The sequence below is a fragment of the Acipenser ruthenus genome, chromosome 18 (assembly GCF_902713425.1).
Source record: "Acipenser ruthenus chromosome 18, fAciRut3.2 maternal haplotype, whole genome shotgun sequence".
Classification (NCBI taxonomy): Eukaryota; Metazoa; Chordata; class Actinopteri; order Acipenseriformes; family Acipenseridae; genus Acipenser; species Acipenser ruthenus.
The window spans coordinates 19927259-19950793 of NC_081206.1; positions in this window are offsets into that span (position 1 = coordinate 19927259).

The following is a 23535-nucleotide window of genomic DNA, read 5'->3' on the forward strand; positions in this document are numbered from 1 at the left end:
TGGTCTGCAGTTGCTCGCCTGTTTTGCCTTGCACTTCGAATTAATGCATGGGTATCACGATCCTGGAGTATGCTCTTCTGCCAACTGTTGCCCTTTGCTCATGATGTCTTTCCCTCAGAGTTCCATGCCGACATCATATATATAAAAGACTTAAAGAGAAATACATGTGTGGTTACCATGGCATCAAAAGCCCAGAAATTGTTTTTTGGTATGTTTTATATATATATATATATATATATAAAGAGAAAAGGGTAGCAACAATGGTGCAAGAAATAATGGCTAGCATTGCCTTTGGGTCGCTAAATAACGATCGATTTTGCAACTACTGTACCGTAATAAAAAGCTTTATACAAAATCACATTTTACTAGCATTTAGATGTAGGCCTAATGACCTGCTCCCAGTTGTGTATCATTGTACTGTGCTCCTATAGGGTTGGAAATGAGTGGACAACTAATGTTTAAACCTGATTGAGATTTGACCCTCAAGTGTGGAGTTCCCCACAGAGAACAATACAGTAGTTTTCTTAAAAAAAAATAAAAATAGAAATAGATACTTAAATGAATAAACTTCTACACTTCTCTTAATGCAGTTCACAAAACAGTCCCTGACAACATAATTTGTAAAACAGCCCTTAAAGTTTATAAATAGGGGTCTTGGTCTGTTTACCTTCAGGATTTAAATGTATTTATACAAGTAAAGTACAGTGAATTAAATAGCTTATCTTAAACAATATTATTTGTGGTTTGTTTGTTTCTTAAATTCCATTTCTTAGTTTTACAATCATAAAAACAAACTCAACAGAGTCAATATTGAACAACAAATCACAGTCAAATGCTTCTTATCCAAATATAGAATATTGTTTGTTTTTGTACATGGTGTTCCCCTAAGTAGATGCAATAAGGTATCCCAAAAATAAGCCTGGAATATCAAGTAAGGTTTTAAACTGTATACTCCAAGTGGACCCATTTCCTTTTATTTATTAAAATTAAAGTGTAAATTAATCATTCCTTTTTAAAGGAGTCGGATCGTTATCATTAGCAAATTAAAATTGCAAAGGAGTTTTGCTTAAAACATAATACATTTACAAATCATCTATTTTTTTATTTTTAATCTTGCAATTTAAGATTAGGTAGCAAATCCCATCCCCCAAAGACGAACTGACCTAATTTGATAAACTTTTGAGACAATGAAAAACCCTCTCAGGGAATTATAAGTTCATGTTCATGAACTGAGTGAATAAGAACCAATATATATTTTGAGATTGGTGCTATTTCGATTCTATAAAATAAATATTGCTCCAGGTTTCGCAATATGTTACATGGTCCTAATACATGATTGCTCAAAATGATTTTCCTTGGCTAAAAGGTAATTTAATTTAGGGTCCCTAGTGAGTTAGCCTGGCAAGGGTTACTAGATATTTGAGGGCGTGACTAGAGTACCATCTCAGAATCGCTGCATGAACAATTTTATTTTATTTGTAATTTATTTTAAGCTGTTAGTGCAGAATATTTATCTACAGCTTCTTGAACATGTTTCATTGTTACACTTCAAGTCAACCTTGTAAGGTTGCATGAAGGAATTCAGTGGAAATTGTAAACATGTCAATCATAGAAAAAGCTGTGATTGGTACTCCAAGGCAAGTCAATGAGTCAATGCTTTTGAGTTCTTTTACAGGTTTGAAGAAATTAAATGGCAAATATTTAGAATATATCATTTATTTATTTATTTATTTATTTATTCATTTATTTTTGTGGAAGAGTTATTTTCTTAGAAAACAAAACGTTTGGATTTGTTTTTCCTACAGGGACTCAAACTCCCAGAAGCAACTCTCCTGTGTTGGAAGCGTTCCTTCAATGGGAAGTGCAGCATGGAAAAAAGTGCAAGATACGTTTGCCGGTTTTATTAGGTACTATAAAGCTAGTTATAAAATGCTATAAAGATAGTGGTGCCATGATTAGGTGCCATGTCATAGCGCCAAAATAGATTTGAAGCTGAAAGAGACTTAAAAAATACCAGAACCATTAACAATGATAATACTATGAATCTGAAACAAATATTGCACTATGGCCCTGATACAGTACCATGCTGGTACTAATGTGGTATAGTACCAACTACCCAACCACTGATTGGTTCATACCATTGTAATTCCATTGAAATGTCAACATATGAAAAAAAGATACCTGCTGCATACCATCATACCAAGGAGTTGTATCACTGCATGCTGACTGGTTAAAAATAAATAAATAAATAAATGCAGAACTACCTGAATTGCTAACAAGTCTATGTCGCATTGTTCGACTTGAAATAGATATGCCTTGTCCAGTGTTGAAGGTTTCTGTGATTTATTCTACTGTAGCATGTCTGTTGCCGACCACAATAATGTGTACATCTGTAGGCTCAATTCTTCATGAGCTGCTTACAGTCTTAGTTCTGCTTTCCACCGCTTTCCCATAACTCTTGCTGAATGGTTGCACACACCTCACACACAGTGGTCAGGTGACATGTCACAGGATCTTTAGGTCAAGTGGCTCACATGACACATTACTTGACCATACAAACATGAATATATTGCAGACTATCTGGTTTTCTAATTGTAATTTTTCAAAGCTTTTACACCAGTCATTAATTCATTCCTATTTTTTGAAAGGAGGAAAACGTTAGCTCCCCCCCCCCCCCCCCCCCCCCGCGAGATTGTTTAAAAAAACCTTAGATTGTATTACATTTGTAAAATGAACAGGCTGTATCGCCTTTCAAAAAAATTATAGTTAATTAAAGACTGAATAAAATACTTCAATATACAGCTCATCATTGCAGAACCACTGAACTACATTGTCACTGAAGATCATATCCTGCAGGAGTGTTATCTGAACTGGTGTGATAATTCAAGATCTTCGAGGATAGCTCCCTTTGCCATTCATCCGTCGTTTGAATTTCTTAAAGGGTTCTGTGGCCACAAATACAATATAGTCAGCTTTACTTCTGTCATCTTCTGCTTGTGTGTGGGTTGGAGTGACACTATATGAAGCTGATATTAACACAGTAATGCAATTACAGTTCCACACTGGGTATTGAACTAAACATGTAACTCTGTAATGATTTCAGAATTAAATTATGGCAATATCAGCATTTCAGGCTTTTATCTACCAAAATGTTGAATGTTATACCACTTGACAGGTCAGCAGAATGCTAAATTAATACTAAAAAGGGACTCTTATCCCTCCAGTTATTAGTTCCAGCACCATCTTCTCTCAGTGTAATGTGTAACTAGAGCACATAGCCTGGGAACAGTGAGTAATGAAGGTAATCCTCTTTTTTTCTGTTGAATATTTTATATATGGCTGTGATATTAAGGGCAGTCGGTCAGATAATTAAATTTTCAGTCTTTTGATAAAATACAAAGAGAACCTTCTCAGGTCAATATTTATTTTATGTAATATGATACAGTACTATATATTGCATAAATAAAATGTTTATTTATTTCAATTTTAAATATGGATGAGGCATGTTACAGTCCAGTTGGGCTATCCAAGAAATAATTATAAATAATATTTGCACAATAATACACAATAATATTTTATATTGAGGTTTTTTTTTGTATATGTTGCTGATCATATCTCGGCCACTACACGCACCTGTCGATTCCACCTATTTAACATCCGCAAAATACGTCCCTCCATCTCTTTCTCTGCCGCTAAACTTCTGGTTCATGCTCTCATCTTCACCCGCCTCGATTACTGCAACTCCCTCCTCCTTGGCCTTCCCTCCTACACTTTCACACCACTACAGCAAATTCAAAATGCCTCTGCCCTCATCATTTTCAACCTCCCCTGCTCCTCTCATACCTCCCCTCTTCTCTTTCAGCTACACTGGCTACCTGTTTACTATCGCTGCTTATTCAAATTCCTTACTCTAGTCTATAAATCCCTCCATGGTCTCGCCCCACCCTACCTGGCTGCACTTATCTCTTACTATGCTCCCCCCCGTCCCTTACGCTCTCAAACTCTGTTGTCCCTTTCGGTCCCACCCTCGCCCTGTGCCCAATCCCATTTCCGTTCCTTCTCCCTCCTGGCTGCCCTTCATTGGAATAAACTCCCACTCCATATAAAACAGTCACCTACACTACGCAGTTTTCGCTCCTCCCTTAAAACACATCTTTTCACCCTAGCCTGTCCCACTGCGTGCCCTAGCCCCTAACCCCCAGTCAGGACCCTGCTTGCTTGCCCAACCCTGCCCTAGCCTCTGTTCTCACAGTAGCACCACTCTTTATTTCCATTTCGATGGAACTGGATAAGCCTGGTGTGTATGATTTATTGCCATATATGTTGAAATACCATCAGAGAAAACACTCATAATTTCCACATCATATTGACTTATATCTACCAGTCTTGATTATAGTTTTGTCAATAGCAATTTTGAACAGTTGTATAGATCTGGCAGTTTTCAAACCTGTCGCATCGCCTCTGTGTCGCTTCTGGTGTGTATGGTCATGTCGCTGCTAAAGTGTCTCATCGGCAATTAACAAATCGCATCACGTTTGATGTGTGGAGACTTTTAGGACAAGGCTGGGAGTGAGGTGGTGGTGGTTGGGGAGGAGGTGATAATAACTCTAAACCATGGATATATATATATATATATATATACATACACCTTATAGGTTAATTGGAACTTGCTGGTAATAGGATTGTAGATTAACCAATGAATATACCAGGCACTTCTACTATAGTTGTCCTGCCTGAAACCTTGCAAGCTTTCTATTTAATCTTTATTATTGGCAGCAAACCTACTTAACGATAATAAGCTTGTTAAACTATGCAGTATATATAACAAATGATAGTAAACACATACTGTAAATATATATTGTAGCTGATGTCATACCGGTAATAAATAAAGCTTTACAATCCATCTCTTCTATAATTGTATACTTTGGTCTTCTAATGGACTCAAATCATAATAAATACTATTCTAATTGGCTTAAACCTTAATTAAGATAACTATAACGTAGTAGCTTAAATCAGTCAGGAGAAATAGCCAAGGCTTTAAAATAGCTACATTTTCTTGTTAGCAGCATTATCTGTGGTCCACTTTCATTGTGCAGAAGGTCTTTTGTTCCTCTCTTTTTTTCAATATTCAAGATTTTTTTTTCTAATAAAGAAACGCAACACTATTTATTCTATTTAAACTGCTGCTTTCAGGTACCTATTACTTCCTGTGTTGTTTATTTCATATACTTTGGAGTGTGGACTGCTAGTACTTTGCAAATGAACCAAAAGATATTTTGCATGAGAAAGGTTGCCAATGATACTAGTACCAATAACAACATCTTTTTAAATCATTGGGTAGCAATCCTTTAGGTATAGTATATGCTTTGAACTGTGTTTTTTGTTCCTCACCTATCATGCATAAGTATACACTTACAAAATAAATAAATAAAAAATAAAACAACAACAACAATAATAATGGCATACTAAATGTTAATTTAAAGAGCTGTATACTTTTTTGTAAATTGAATTTTGAAATAATTAATGATATATTCTTTAGTAGTGTAATAATAACTGTGTAGTCTAGGATTTGGGAAAAGTGTGTGTGTGTGTTGGGGGTGGGGGGGGGGGTGGGGGATGGGTTAAAAAAACTAGGTTAAAAATTAATAGGTTTATGATTAAATCTCCAATAAAATAGTTCAAATTTGCCAACAGCAATTGTTTCTTTAGGCGGAATTCCGCAAATGACTAAGAAAACCTGGCTCCAACATATTAATATTTTATTTAGTAGGCCTGATTTAAAGCAGACAGACTCAATTGGGACAAACATCGGTCACACAGATCTTATTAGCACTCAAGGTCAGGATACGACTGAAAAAGCCTGGTAGGTAGAAATATGCATTCTTGATTAAAGAAGCCCGCTGTTCTAATGAAATTATAGACTCCGGGTAGAAACTGATTGTGTCTGTATTAGAAAGAAGGCAGTGGTGTCTCCCGGTTTGATTTCCCAGGTTTCAGGGTCTGCCATATGCTGCAGAGTCAGGAAGCTTTTTAGTGAAAAAAAAGAAAGGGAAAAACCCTGGGGTTACAGACATGACACCAAATAAGAAAATAATGAATATGTTAGAGGATTGCACAGGAATTCATTACTGCCTATACAGACATGCTGGTCTTTCTCTTTTCCCTGTGTCTACAAAACCTCTGCAATGGGATGTGCTTTCTTTCCTATTATGTTATCAATATTCATGAATTAGTGGATATATGGGGTATAGAGATACATACATACATATATACATGCCTACAGACATACATACATACATACATACCAGTATATACTGTATGCATTTTGTAGTTCAATAAGCAGATTTGGTAGCTCAAGATAAAATGCAGGAACAGCTACTCATGTTTTCAATTTTTACATTGTTCTTTTAAAATGTTTTTTTATTTTTATTTTTACTAGCAGCAGCCTTTGTATTTAATGCAAAAGTAAATCTGTTTCAGATTACATTCTGTCTCTGGCATTTCAATCACTGAAGCACTGTTACACCATGAATGTGTTCCATCCAACCCTGAAACATATTCTTCCAAACAATTATGTGAAGGGCTTTAGTACTGTAGGTTCAATTATGCAAATGTGAAACTAGTTTACAAACGAGAGTTAAAGTTGTGTGTATTTGAAATTGACTTTTTTGGTGATATGTCACCCCTGATGCGATGGCTTGTTGACAGGTCTGGAGATTCTATTCCATCTTCACATCAGGCCTTGTCAACAGAACAACACAAAAGTAACAGCGAAGTCTACGAGTGTGTTGAATCACTTCAGTTTATTCCATGACCTTACGGCCATTGTGATAAGTTTGAGACAACAGCGGAAAGCTTAACAGATATGGCAGCGAACTGAAGATGCATTGAATGAGTTATCTTTGGAACACCACATGGAAGGAAAATGTTGTTGCACAGATGCCTTGTAACTGTCAGTCTGAGATCAAACCCAGAGGGGGGGGGGGTTATTTATACGAAAGCAAAATATAATGAAGGGTGTGATTAAAGCTGACCCTATTTGTGCAGAATACTCTATATTGAACATGTTGCTTATTCTGTTTTCATTCAAAACTAGCCAAGACAATTTTCTCCTTCACGCGCTGTCAGTTCATATTCTGCTTCCGACACTTTGAAGGGCTCTGTACATACTGTATGTGTAAGTATATGTTTGTAAATCTGTTTATATTTTTATTTATATATAATGCATGCGAGAATGTGTAAAACTAAAATAAATACAGCAGTGTATATTGTTGCTCATAAGGAGGTCTTCTAAAAGCATGAGTACCACCAGTCATCTTTGAAAATGTACCCTACCCTTTTCCTGATGGCTCAATTGTATTAATAGTGCATGCTGACCCCTTTATGTTAATTTCTGTTCTCCTAAAGTAACATTTGATTGACTGAAAGATTCATGATTTGTGCTATTTTGTATTTTTAGCTAAGTTCAAATGTGTAGGATTCAGCGCTTAAAAATGATAACTAAAACCTGTGTGTCCCATTTCTTTGAGTCATTTCGATATTAAGATATTAAAATAAGGAAATCAGCCTTCCCTCTACAAAACCTGATCTATGAGATGAAAGTACCTGTATGCACCTACAACAGCATGCAATGATTAGCTTCAATTAATGTATATGTTTCTGTACTTCTGTGCCATTTGCTTCTGTGGAGATATTTAAATACAGTGGGCATCTGTTTTAACATGCATTCATTCCTGATGCAAAAATATATTACTCATTTTCTTTAGATAGGGTAAAATCTGTGCTTATCCAAAGGCAGGAATACCAGCTAGGGGGGCTGGTAGATGGGATATGAAAATACTCAGAACTCTAGGCCCATCGGCAAAAGTGCTGCCTACTGTGCCACAACATTAAGGTTTACAATGCAGCACAAAGAAATGCTTTGATGATCCCCCCCCCCCCCCCCCCCCTCCTCCTCACACCTCTGCATCCCCGCAGCTAATCTTGGAAAAGCAACATATCCAGCATTGCCAGGAGTAGCAATTTCACAAGCTATCCTCCTGAGGAAAGACAGCATCGCATCTTCACAATGTGCTTCCCTTCCAACACACACACACACCTGTGCCTCGTTTCCTCAGGCCACCAGGTATTCTGCTAATCCAGAATATGGACGGAGTTCCCACTGGGTCTTAGGCTAATACAGGAAATGGAGTTTCCCAACCCCTGCCACCCCAACACCTGCGTTGCTAGCGGGCAATTGATGTGTTTCTGCAGCCTGTCTTTAGCAGCAGAGAGTGGCTGTTAAAAATAAGACTCCAAAGAAATCTCTGTAGCTGCACTCTTCCTTAATCGCACTGTTCCTGCATGTCAGCTCACCTGCTGGAATTTAATTGGCCCCCCTAAAGAAGTTAATCACTGTAAACTTCCATCATAATTTTGACATTTGTCATGCTTTGCCCATGCTTAATTTTATTATGAATTTACCGTAGCTTTATACAATGCTTTACCATGTGATGTTTTTCTTGATATTTCTTCCTATTCTTTCACTTTACTTTTATTTTTCATGATTTTAACTTGGTCTACAGTAGTAAAACTCAATTTCCTAAGAGGTGGACTTAAATAATAAAGCATTGCTTTATGATTTCTGTAGTATTGCCCAGTTTTAAAGCTATATTCACTTAAACTTCCAGATAAAGGAGGACATGACACTAAATCAGGAAAAATATGTAACTCTTGAGAGAATATTCTGCATGGGTATAATAAGAAATACTGTACATATCTAATGGTACTCCCTTAAATCGTGAGATTGAATAAGAAGCAAGCAGCTACTAATATTGAATTGTTTTTTAGGATCAATTACTCTGCTCTAAGTCAATCCACTGTAGAGAGCTACACTCCTGTATGACTTTGGCTCCTGTTGAACGATGTCAGAGATAGTGGTAGAATGTCCACAGTAGGCCTGTGTTTATCTTAATTTCATATTCAGGCAGGAGTGGTCGGTTTCAGCATCCATCTAAACAGAATAATTGATGTTGTTTCAAAAGTCTGAAAGCTGTTTCCAGGAAAATCCATTGAACTCAAATGAAATCTAACTTTAACATGATCAATTTCCTTCAAATGCTAATTAAGGTTTTACTGTAAACATTACTGCAAGACACAAGACACAGTACATTTAGCTCTGCTGGTGCCACATTTAAGCTTATTAAATAAATAAGATGTTCAGGGTTGAGTTAAGCGATTGAAGAATACAATAGATCTCCTTAAAGCTAATGGAGATTTGATGGTTATTCAGGAAAAATAATGGAATAATAAAAAAATACTTGATGAAACAGGATGATTTCCCAGAATACATAAAGGATAAATTACTCATCGTGAGTTTCTGCCATTTGGTAGGTGGCAGCCAGCAGGCCATAAATGGATTCCTGACTTGAAGCATTTCTATTTATTTTTATTAAACATTTTATTGAAAAAGTAAACAAGTCAGCTGTATCTGTATATGAGATTATGCAGCAGACAAATGATATTCAAATGGTTATTGTTAATGAAATATTCATCAATCGTACTTGTCTTGTACTTCTATTCGTTATGTGTAGTTTTTAATATAGCAAACGTGTATTTTATTTAAACAAATATATCTGATGCCATTATAAGTTAAAGATAGCTTTGTCTGCATGTCTTAGTATTGCACTTCCTTGCAATAGTCCCTACCTCTTCAGTGTCTCATTGCCTATTTGCAGCGAGTGGCACTTCTGTGGTGAAAAGCAATACCTAAACGTAAGACAAAACAGAGAAAGTAAGACTTGCAAACAGTTCCTTTATCTATTATGGTACTAGATATAATTTTTTAACGTGCATGTCATTTATATATTTCCACTATAAAATTGAATAGTGCCCATTATATATGCTGGTAATCAGTTCTATTTTACCTTCCTTTTTGACTGTCTAGAACTGTATGCTTTGAAAGCAATGCTTGAATGTGTGGGATTTATTTTATTATTATTGTTGTTATTGTAATCATTATTATCAAAGATCTCTAACATGTCACCCCTTCAGGAGCACTAAAATACAACACACTATTTCAGCTAAATATAGCAGACAATATAATTTACATATACATTCCCTGCATGAATTTTGCATGCACATGTTTGCAAAGGTTAATACTGGAGTTTTCTCATTCAGATCCCGACATTAAGGTGGTTGAAATTTCCTGGCTGAACATTGTAATAGCGACTCTTATCAAAACTGGAGTGGATTATTGTTATTAATAATTTAGAAAATAGTTCAACATCCACGGTGAGGCTAGTTTAAAATGCACAGAATTGATTCTGTTCAAATATTGATTTTTCTTTTTCTTTTTCCTGAACCAAGGTTAATTTGATTTGATGTTTACCCTCTTATCATGAGGATTAAAAAAAGAAAAAAGGATATATATATATATATATATATATATATATATATATATATATATATATATATATATATATATACAATTGTTTGAAACTGGTCTGAATTCAATAGTATTTCAAGTATATTAACTGCTCATATCCTCCCTTTGTCTACGCAGATGCATCATGATGAAGGTACTATAAAGCAAATAATTGGGTCTCTCAGGAAACAGGCAATGGGGTATTACCCTTTCAGCTCTGGCTAACTAGTTTAGATATCCATAAATATGTCCTTTACATATTTACAAGGGGGAGGACTGTGTCCCTAAATCTAAAACAGCCTTTTAAGGTATATAAAAATGACTCTAAACTGGGCTTGCACAGATACATGAATGTCATGATGTGTAGCACGGTTTACAGGTTCTGATACAATCACAATACATGCTGTGTTCCTGATGAGCTGACTGATGTATAATTAGATCAAATGATCATTAATGATGGGCTATTTTGTTAAAAAAATAAAATTAGATAGAAGAGACTATATTCAACTATAAAACACACATTCCTTCATCAAGAAGCATTTGGTGATCCTAAATGAGCTATGTTATATCTTTATTACTTACAATATGTCATGTAAAGATAAATGACTCATTATTACACCTGTTAACAAGGTCCATTTACAATCCAAAACCACAACAACACAATTTATTTGCACAATCTTTATACAGCAGTCCAGAGATATAGCAATGCCTCCTGGTACCTCATTGGATACCCAGTGTGTATTGTTCACACCATTGACATATGAAAATGTTATTATTTTCATATGGTTCATGGTTCATACCAATGTAACTACCTTGTGTTACCATTTTAACATAGTGCAGAACACTACAGCTTTAGAATGAGTTTTGGGGGGTTCGTAAGCTTAGTTCCTGATACCAGTGTTCATTGTTGTTGGTGTTGAAGAGTTAACAAATATTAGACATGTGGTTGCGGAACTGTTTTCCCGTCTCCTGACAGGATTATTTCCGGGGGACTGTATTTTGAAGGCACGTTGGAAGGACCTATGTGCATGCGTGTGGATGCTCACATTGCCGATACTTGGGATACTAGAGGCCTTTTGTCACAAGTGTTTTAAATCTAGTGTCTTCACCAATTTTCACTGAACATTCAAGATTATATAAAATATCCAGCCACGTAAGGATTAAATCATAAGACCTTTGTGCTCCGTTAATGTGATAGTGATAGTTTAGAACAACAAACTGATTGCAGACAAGCACTTTAAAAAAGGTCTGACTTGTTACTGCCTTAGACTGTGTTTTGGTGTCTGTGATGATGTACTGTAACAGCAGATGCTTGCTGCTTTACAGCATCAGAAGCAGTGTTGTGTGATGCATTGTGTTTACAGAGTCTGGCTGTTTTGTACGGAGGGTAAGACACTCCCTTGAGGGGATTGTGGTCACCGATTTGTGCCCAGCCCCTGACCTGTTATATTAAATAAATGTTCAAGAGGGGGTTCACCTGGTAAAAGCATGGCCTTGTGGTGTGCAGGGCGAATCGTGCAGTCAGGGGAGTTCAGGTTCATGTCTGCTGTCAAGTTCCTGGGTGTAAATAGGCAATTGGCTTGGTCGTGGGATCGACCTTCATTTCTCCTGAGCTGTTGTGGGCAATTGCTGTGGTGAGGGAACATAATTTTGGATTCTATATTGGGGGATAATTGGGCACTCCAAATTAAATTTTAAAAAAGGGAGCTCAGAAGCTGGCCATGGTGGTTCAAGGGGCTATAATGCGGGTTGAACAGGTAGTTATGGTGGTTCAATGAACTTTAACAATACAGATTCTGCTTTGAATGAATCAACATATTGAATATAATACCTGTACACAGGTCCTGTTTTTTATACATTAGCAAAGGTACCCATACGATGTGTATTCCAATTCCCAACTTTCACAGCAATTCTCATCAGTGTAGGTGTATTGCTGAGTGCATAATGGGTGCTGTGTGTTTGCTTACTGCTCACCTTGCTGTAGAGTCTAGCAGGTAATTCAAAAGCAGTTTAAAATGCTTTAAGGCATAGAAAGTGTTAAAACACAATTAGACAGTTTCATTGATAATGCATTGTAATTAGAAGACTTTCTACAACTGGTAATGCTGTTCTTAGATTGAGTTCTTTACAGTCCACAGTGGTCAATCATAGCTCAAACTGACTGTTAGTAAGGTCATTTACAGCACAGTACCTGCATTTACAAAACTCTGATACATTTACAGGAAAGCACCAACATTTTTTTGAAGAGGTCTACAGTACATAGTTTTCAAAACTGTGGTTGTTAGTACTGTCAGTCTTTGCCACAACATGTAAGTCAAGGTGTATGGTTTTGGTATGTGTGACAGGGTAGCGTCATGTATTTTGTTTACATAAATACAGACGGGGATATTAACAGCATGCATTTCAAACAGCTTAACACTGTCTGCAGGCCACAACTGATCCTTATATTTTGTGTTTCAGACAGGAGTCCATACTATTGTGCCAATAGTGGAAATTGTATTTGCAGTATTATAATACTTTTAAAAAACAGTCTGTTCCTCCTGGGGATCAGTGGTCTGAAGTTTAGAAAAAAAAGGTGATATTTAGCAAAATCTGTTTTAATATTTGTTACTCTTTAAACAACTCTTTTATCACATTTTATTACTTTACTATTTCTGTTTACCCCCCCCCCCCCCCACACGATCTGAACTGCTAATGTTGTTACATTGATTTATCACTTCTGCCATTAAAAGGAGACATGCTTTGTCAGCACTGCATTCAAACAGCATGTCTTTTATTGATGTGATGAGGTCATCCTTTTTTCACATATATACAAACCAAATGTTTATTCTTTTTTTAAATTCTTACTATTAGTTTTGTGATTATTTTCTCTTATAATTTTGTACTGTTTTAATACATTCCTTTAAGGAATAATCGCGTTTAACAATTTAATATGATATTCAGATGTGCTGAAAGTGAATAAAAATAGTTAACGCTTCCTTGTCTTTAAGTACAGCATGACACTGACCATTTCATAATTAGTCCCTTTGAGAGCAAGTGGAATTCTGTATTCATCCAGTGAAGCAGCTTCAAACGGTGTAATAGTAAAACACGGTGGCAATTGCTGGCAAAGGCTGTTTTGCCCCGTGGTTAAAGCAGGATGTCAGAGTAGTCCCAATATCTAACATGCACTGTATAGATCAGATTCTGCTGGTTAAACACAGTGATCATCTAGTCAGTAAGTTACACTATAGGTCTGTCTGCTTTCATTTGCCTTTCTTGGGAATGCTGATAACTCAAGCAGTTACTTCTTAGGGGTGTTAATCATAACCCACAATGCCTCTGATCTACTGCAGGCAGTACAGGACTAATATTAATTGATTCTGTGAAATAAATATATAAACTATTTTTTTGGGGTTGTTTATTTGACACACACATAATAGTTCATTATTTTGCCTGCAATACATACTGAAGAGGCATGGTGGGCTTTTTTTTATAGAATGTTATAGTAATCTATACCTTGGTGTGCTTGAGGCAAATAAAATAATATAAAAAACCTATGTAATTTGCATGTCATCTATATTTTATATACTTCTGATAATAAGTGCATGCATTCCTTTTGATGCGCTCCAAGCATCTGTGTGCAATACTGTATGTGTTTTGTTTAGATTCTACAAATGAATCTTTGGTTAATCATCATCCTGTTTAGCATCTAAATAATTACCATCGGAAATGTAGCTGAGCGCTTCTGCTTTATACAACTCAATGCAGACAACCTTGCAAAAGTAAAACAAAAAAGAAATAAGGCAGTTCAATGTTTCAAACCATTACATTTTTATCATCTCAGTACTCCCTTGTTATGGTCTGACTTGTATATAAAACAAATTGAAATATTGATGGCAGTGACTTAGTGCAGGGTCCTTACACAGTAAAGTACAATTTATTGTCAACATGGCCTAACCGTAACCTAACCCCATATAAAAAAAAAATAAATAAAATAAAAAAACCACGCGTGGGACTGTACTTGTTGTCTGTTTTAATATTATAGTTTTGTTTTAAAATACTCAGTGAATATTTCATGTTCAGGACCTACTTTATTTTACATGGGTGTCGTAGAGGACTGCTTGGTTTACAGCATACATGCAATGCCAAAAAATTATAATTGATAAAAATTACATTTACACATTGATTAAAAAAAAGGAAATTGAACAATACCCAACAACAACACTACACTCTTTATACTGTCAATAAAGTACAGGATTTCTTCTTATTATCTCTTATTATACCAACAACCATCAAAACCCCTTGAGAATGTTATTATTAGCAGAGGATTCAATATACTCAGGCAAGCCTTTTCAATCATAAGACCACCCTTGTCACTTTTACCTTGAATCACAAGGTTGACTTAAGGACTCAGAAGTGTTTTGCAACAGTTGCATTCCACAAACAAACTTTGGCATCAAAGACCTTGATACATTTGTCTCAAGTTCTTTGTCAATTTGAACTGCCACAACCGGTACAATAAGTCCTCAATCAAAGTGCTTGGTCATTTCTATTACAGTATGCGGCTTACAGACCAGGACGAAAAGATGTGAGTTTGGAAATGGAATTACCAGCAGAGAGCAGAAGATAAATGAATGGATCATACATTGTATTACTACTCTGCTTGCTATATACATCAATGCTATATACTGTATATATATAAAACCTTCACCTCTAGGCCTTTAATGTGCACTTCGACTGACAAAATTCTAATCCTAGGTGATTTCGACATCCATGTCGATTTGCCTTCTTCCCATCTAGTGACCGACTTTGTCACACTCCTGGACTGTCTTGGACTCTCTCAATCTGTCAGCGTTCCCACTCACACCCGTGGACACACCATGGATCTGCTCATCACCAGGGGTCTTGATATCTCCAATCTCTCAGTCACGGATCTCTCTCTCTCTGACCATTTCTTAATCACTGCCAATATTAGTCTTCATGCACTTTCATCTACTACTGATACTGTTATTTCCTTCCATCCCCAAAATCTGCTAAATCCTACAATATTCTCGGAATGTGTCTCTTCTTCCCCTCTGACTGGTACTCTCCCGTCTTCAGTCGATGCTGCGGTGTCCCTCTACAACGCCACCCTTACTCAGATCAATCTTCCTTTTCTCTCCAAAACTCTTGAAAGGGCTGTAGTCAGCCAGCTGATGAAACATTTCACAGATAAGAATCTGCTTGAATCTCTGCAGTCTGGATTACAGCCACATCACAGTACTGCTGTGCTCCAGATTGCAAATGATCTCCTGCTCAATGCTGATGCTGCTGCTCCCTCTGTCCTTGTCCTCCTTGACCTAACTGCTGCTTTTGATACCATAGATCATACCATTCTTGACCGCCTTCAGAAGTATGCTGGGATCTCTAGAACTTGTCTCTCCTGGCTGTCCTCTTACATATCTGGACGCATGCTGTCTATTTTCTATGATGTAAGCAGTTTTGTAGTAATCTCACCTCTCTGATATAGCTCTTGCCAAGGAGGGTGTTGTTACAAAAGCCCATCACACAATAAAAATATTGTAATGGATAGAAAATGTACCCTCGACTGAGCAAGACTGTAGGGCACAATTGATGGAAGTTTAGATTGCTGTTGCCTGTTCTGTACCTGGTTTGTGGATAAATTAAAGACTCTATTGCCGGATATGCCATTTCAATACATTTACACTAAATCCACCACTGGAATATTAATACAAAGAGAGATATGAGATATTTATGATGGAAATGTAAACATATTGTGGCAGTTGAATTGTTCAGATCCACATTTACAAATAATAATCTTGAAGAGCATATAGTCAGTGAACCCACTCCAGATTCCTCCACACAGTGACATTGCTAGAAATTTTATATTCTAGCTAACATTTTTAACCCTATATCTCCACTGCCACTGCCCATCCCAACCTCCACCACCCAAAATACAATCGTTTTTTTCACTTCATTAACAATTCATAAATAAAGCGGGGTGGAGAAGTGACTGGGTAGTCCAGGGTAAGAGACACAGCGAGGTACGAAACTGATAACTGTACCAATAGATGTTGTATGTGCATAGCAGTACTTCAGGTTTATAACTGTGATGGCAGCAGCTAGTTCTCAATGAGTTATAAGGTTTCCAGATCTAGCTGTGTAGGAATACATCATCTGGTAGGAAAACCCACTAACACGATATGTCCCCTGCTAGGTTAGTCTCTGTGTTCTGTTCTGTGTTGAGTTGAGTTGGTTTACTGTCATTTTAGGCTGAGCATGTGGTTTGCTGACAGACAAGGTGCTAGAGAAGTAGATATGCAGTTTATTAGAAAGGGTAAACTGTAGGAACAACATTTACTAATTATTTTTAAGTAATTTATTACTTACATGTATTTTTTTATTGGGGTAACATAGAGAATCAAGTTTACTAACAGCAACACCTGTGAGGCTCTGGGGCTTGAGCAGCTACAGTCTTGCCCTACAGCCTTCAGCAAGTGCCAGTTCCTGGTTTAATTAGGGGTATATATAGGATGAAAAAAACTACCGTAGCATTTGCAATAGTCTGAAGCACTAAAGCACAGTGATGCTTTTGTATGCTACATGTGCAGGCTCCTAAACTACCTTAGTCATACAGGCTCAGCTGGAGCAGGTTTTCACAACAGTCTCAAGAGGATCCACTTAAAACATAGAAGGACATTCAGAAAATGCACAAGGGCCCAATCATCGTGCTTCCATCATGCACTGAAATGGCATATTTCTTGCCTGCTAAGCTATTGTAAATAAAAAAAGAAAACCACACTAAAGTCAGGGACTAAAAGCTGATGGTAGCAAATTCCCTCACTTCACTTTGTTTGCTTAACTGAAGCAGCCTTCTGTAAGAAAAATTATCTCCAGAAATAACTAATTGGGAGAAAGTGGACAGAATTTAGTTAATTAGGGGCTGGGAGGTAGAATAAGGGGTATTGTGTAGTTACTCAGTTTTGTTACCGAGTGTTGTAATTAACAGCAATGCTTTATAAATGACTGCAAGGGATGCTTTGCATGCAAAATGAAGCTTTGAATATTCATCAGTTGTTGTTTAAGGCCGAGCCATATAGTATTAAGCACTAATCTTTTGTTATAACAGTTTGGAAGTCCTTGACTATAAGAGGTTTTACAAGAGAAACATAATAATGTTTATTTGAGAATGTTTGGTTTGTTTTTGTAGTACAATGTATGTACAGGCTTGTTCTTTTCAGTAAGGATATTGTATTTGTGTGTGCATTTGCTGGTTATGATTCATATGCTAGATCTTAAAGGGTAAGTGTCAACAAAGCCTTTTTTGGGCCCAAGGCTTGCTTGTAAGCTTTCTGGAAAAGATTAAATAGTGCATACAGTACTCTATTTCTCCCCCACATCTCATAAATGCTGTTTAAAAATCCTAAAGCATGTTGTCATGACAAAAGCTTGTATGAAGGCATCATAAGAACACTATGCAATACAATGGGAGGCAAAACAACAAATACAAATACTGTTCAATGAAAAAACACTCCTTTAAAACTGATTTGTAAAACAAATGAAGATAAAACAACCTCACCAGACGACACAGTATTGACCTTAACCAAACCACTGCCCCACAGAGATGTCTTCTTCCCAATAAGGTCAGTGTCACAATCCAGTAACTCCTCAACTTCCAAGAATTCCTTCAGTAAATTCTATACAATCACCTTTAGCACCTGTGGTTTCCCAACAAACAAGCAGTGGCTGTCAGCCCCCTCTCCTTTGCCAGCAGCACAGCATGCTTGTGGCTCAGGGGTGCAGCTATGTAAAGCTCCCCTTTATTTTCTCTCCTGGTAAAATATTTCTGCACATTTTCTACCGTCTGCTGCATCACCTAGGGATTTGCAAATTGCAAGTATTGACCAGAGTTGTAGGGACAAGAAATCAAAATCACTGATTACATAGAGAAGATCCACTACCTCATCCACTTGCAATTTACAGTATTTTAATTAGAAACGGGTGCATATTGTGGAGGCAATCCAATGAAGCCAGAGGCATGGGGTGGGACATCTGGCCTGGAGAATAGATAACAGATGGAAGAGGCTTGTGACAGAATGGTGGCCCAGGACTGGGACATACTGTAATCAGGAGAAGATACAAGTCAAGGTGATGGACAGATTAATTACAGAAGTGTGTCAAATATATAACAATGCAGTAACTGCCAATAGGAATTGCCATCCAGATATAGGGATGCTTCCAAGCTTGGCTCTGTAAAATGACATGTCGGTGCCTAGGTGTTACCGTGAGATGTTTACATGTGTTGCTTACCCCATGAAGATGTTATAAAACAGGTTTTAAAAGCATTTTCTTATCTCTTATAGCAATAATAATTCTCCCAGTATCCCTTACTCTTTTACTGTACATATTTTTGCTTTCTAAACTTTATTTTCACTTTGACTCCTCTGAATCCTTGTTGTCCTTTTAGAGTACTGAACATTTGATGGAAGTACGGGTATCTGATTCACTTCCTGTGTTACATGTGACATACGTGAAAGACTCAGGTGGGGTCCTGTAATATCCCAAGGGAAGTTCACTTTTTATTTTATTTTGTTGTGGAATGAGAAATTGGCTTCTCTTTAGTCAAAGCGAAAATAAATTACAGTATACAATGTTGTTATGCTAATGTGAGGTAAGACAATTATTTTTTAACAATTTAGTTATTTAAATACAGTATTAGCAGGTAAATTGCAAAGATTTCTTAATACCTATACTGTATTAGCATGTATAAGATTAATGCTAATTGTAGTCTGTGAAACCAGCTGTTAATATACTTTGTGATTTCATTACTGCACATAATAATATTCAGGGGTTTGACAAATGTACTATATGTAGCACACACGTTTTTATATGTTGTAATATATAATGCCTTTGGCATATAAGAATGCACCAACTATTGATGTTTCACTTCAAACAATCTCAACAGTGATGGTTCAATGGGCCATTATGGAGAACAGACCTGCAAAACTCCTTCTACTTCCCTGCAGGAATTGATGAATGGCTTTGTATACTGCAGAACAATAAATCTCCTTAAAGACTTGTGCCTTTGAATCTGACTAACCACTATTGACATTGTGTGTTTCAAATACGTTTGTTGAACTGCAATTTGTATGTTGAACATTCATTGTACATGTCACCTTAAGGCGTTTTTATATGGTAAAAAGGTGTGTAAATTGTAGTACAGTTTCCCAAACACCACCAACCGCGGTAAAGTTTTTGACTGCGTCTCCACGTATTGCACATGGCTGAATTCTTTCAAAGTAGTTTTTAAGGTGTTATTAATATACTGGGTTTGAAGAGCTGAGTTAAAAAATAAATAAATAAATTGAAATCCCCTATGTGCATGTATCAAAGGGGAGTGGTGGTTTAATTGTTGAACTGTTAAACCAACTATTAATAAGCTGTTTTCCCTGAAAATCATAAAATAGCAGCAATTAAAAATGCTGTTGGAGTTTCTTTTGAATCTAATCTGCATAATCAGTTTCTTCTTGTTTTAGTGAACGCCTTTGAAATTGCTCCAGTGCGGCCTAATTAAACAACAAACAAACTGAAGGAACGTGCTTATGTCAACAGTACTGGTAGCTTTATTTGTATTTTTGTTTCCTTACACTGATATATGACACCAATCGCCACTAAAATGTCTGCAAGTGGCCAACTCTTTCATTGCACTAGTGAAGTAATCATTTAGGGCTTGTTATGAATCATATGTCTGTACTAATGTTTCTGCACGGGAGCAAATGTTGACCAGTAAATACTGGGGAGCTTCACAAGCTGCCAAGCTTATCCTATAAATTTATCCTCCCATGTATTAGCATAATTTGTGAATTAAATAATGTTCTGCAGTTTTAACATTAATTCAAAGAGAATGAGATATGCTACTTCACTATCTTCCTTAGAATTAGTTATAAAAAAAAGTTCTGACCCAGCAACTGGGCAGATATCAGCTAGCCCACTGAAAGAGCTTGTGAAGCTAGAAACATGGAGTTTCTTGTTTACAAAGGCGGAAAAAAATGAAATATTTACTATGGTTGTTTTTACCTTTAATGGCATGTATTGAATCCTATTTAGGACCACTTGTACAATGTTGCTCTTTTCTCCATTCTATTAACATGAGTGCCATCTTTAAACAATACTTATCACAACTTCATAATGAAAATACACCCTATGGTAGTTGCATAAAAGGTGAAACGACTTCAGTAGTAAATATTTCATGTTTGGCAGTCGCTTGTAGGTAAATTCCAATATTATCCCTTGTCCTTGTTGGTGACCTGTCAAATCTAATAAGGTTTGTTAAAGCATTTTGAAGCCACAATGAACATAACAGATAGGGAATCCATATTGCTACTGAATCCAGCTTTATTGATTGAAGAGCAAGAGTGTATAGTGCTGAGAAACCTGTATTCAGGGGTAACAAATCAGTGTTTTTAATCATAGTAAAAATTCAATATAGGTTAAAAGAAAAAAAAAAACATTTGTATTGTAGGAGTTGTGATTAGTTAAAAAGTCAATTCCAAGTGACTGGCATCCTCTCTTAATCTTTTCATTGTTTATGTTTCTTGGTAATTGACAGAAACATCTGAATTCATTGCAGTTAATTGGATCACCTTTGCCATTTCTGCAATTTGGCTGAGTGAAACCAATACATATTTTTTTATTTGTCCAAATTAAAAATATTGATTTATTTAGTTTAGACAAAATCCTGATAATCCAGTTATTGACAGCTTTCTGATTAACCTTTAGGCCAACAGAATTTCATTAGTAGATTGATTGTTAATTGGCTTTTTTTTATTTTTACAACATGTCATCAAAATAAACTTAATTAAATAGCGAAAATTTTTGAGGAACGAAGCCACAGATTAATCTGGTGGGTTAACCAGAGACTTACGTGACATTTAGGACAGCGAATTTTGATACTATGTTAAGATCTTTTGGCAGTTCAGCGTTGCTATTGTTGCAAGTTAAAGATTGGAGATTTTTATTTGAATGTTCTTAAAATGATATTTTTTGGTTTCACATAAAGGGATAGAACATCAAAGTTACAAACACACTGGGAATGGAGGGTTCTTAATAAGTCTGAAATGTCTAACTGCAATTTTCAATGACTTAATATGTGGGTAATGCATTAATAAAAGGAATAACATCGCCGGTTCGAGTCCAGGCTATACCACAGCTGACCGTGGACGGGAGCTCCCAGGGGGCGGCGCTCAATTGGCTGAGCGTCGTCCGGGGGGAGGGAGGGTTAGGTCGGCCAGGGTGTCCTCGGGCTTGCCTGTATGCTGCCCAGAGCTGCGTTGTCCTCCGACGCTGTAGCTCTGAGGCGGCTGCACGGTGAGTCTGCAGAGTGTAAAAAAGCGGGCGGGTGACGGCACACGCTTCGGAGGACAGCGTGTGTTCATCTTCGCCCCTCCCGAGTCAACGCAGGGGTGGTAGCGGTGAGCTGAGCCGAAAAATAATTGGGCATTTCAAATTGGGGACAAAATAATAAAAACTAATTGGCAACGACTAAATTAAAAAAAAAAAAAAAAGATAGTCTTCTTGTCTGTTACAGTAGCCAGGAGCCCTGTTTCCTGTTTCACATTCTGTGTTTGGTTCATAAATGTGAGGTTTGTAACTCTGAGGTTATACTGTATCTCTGTTATTTATGAGCTAAATCAATTCTTTAAAATTGAACTGGGAACACAAAACACAAGCTTGGGGGGGAGGAGGGGGTAGACTGCTGCAGTTAGATGCTTTTGCCACACAGACACATCAATGGAGCAAGTTAATCTAATTTGCACATGATTCCTAAATACTTCCTGTGCTTAGTTCCAGTAGTTATATCCGGCTCACGTTGCCAGTGGAAAACAGAGCACAAAACAGACAAAGTAGAACCTGAAGGTAAATAAAGCTATTCTCTCAGGTGATATCTCAGTTGAAGTCATCTACAAAGCTAGTCTATATTCTATACATAATGTATACAGCAGATCCTATTAAAATATATCAACATCTTGTACACTATGTGGACAAGTCAGCGTATCTTACTTTAAAAACATTTTGTTTTACATAGTTTTATATTTACAAACTCACTGAACTGCAATTTTATTAGATTAAGTTTATACTCCAAATTAGCTGGGGGTTAGACTGATGCACTCTACCTTCTCAACTGCAAGTAATATGTTTGAACTACAGCAGACCCTTGTCTGAAGTTTATAAAAAAAAGAGTTCTGGGTTACATCACGTAATCAGAATTCTTTAAGCAATTTTCCCTGCTAAGAAAAGTATGACACACAGATTGTATGTTTACAAAGAGGTAGAGCAGAGAATATATGAAGACCATTAGGGATAAGAGAACTGACAGAGGCAGTAGGAAAAGGAACAGTAATGATGCCTAGCTATGGGATGTTCATAACATTGGAAGTAATCTGCACTTAATCAAATCAACCGATTTGTTTGTGTAACCCATATTGTTAAGTTCAGCACTCATTTATTTGTCTGATGTGCTCCCTGAATGTTTCAGCCTATGGGAAGAAAAAGCACAGGAGTCTTCAACAAAGAGGACTTCTGAGAAAAATGAATCCCAAGGGGTTTGCAGACAAGTTTTGTGAATCCTATGGCATGGTTTTCAGTCTGGAAGATGCAAAAAGTATGCACGTACTCGATAACTGCAGGGCACATCGACTGTACAAGGAGATAACAGTCTTCCAAGTGGATAAAATCCAAGATGAAGTTTAGGATTTTATACTAGAGAGGAAGTTCTTCAAGTACACTAGATGTAAGCTGCTGTTATAGCTATTACATGGCAAGTGTTTTGGTCTTTCATTTTTTTTAAGGGCAAGGATTTTAATTAAAATGTCAACTTTGTGCAGCTTATGCTCTGATTTTGACTTTGAATCAGGCATTTGGTTCTGCAATTGGCTGCTGTTTCTATGGTCCCTTTAGCGTTTGTTTATCCAAAGTGTACCATGTTGTTTTATCACAGGATATCTGGATTTGGAATCGCAATTAACATGAATGGCAGAGAGATTCCACTTGTCGTTCACTATAGAATATAGTTTCCATCCAGGTGTTGCCTGAAAATACCCATAGGAGGTCCAGATTTTCAGTGGGTGAAGATGGCCAGTGCTATGACT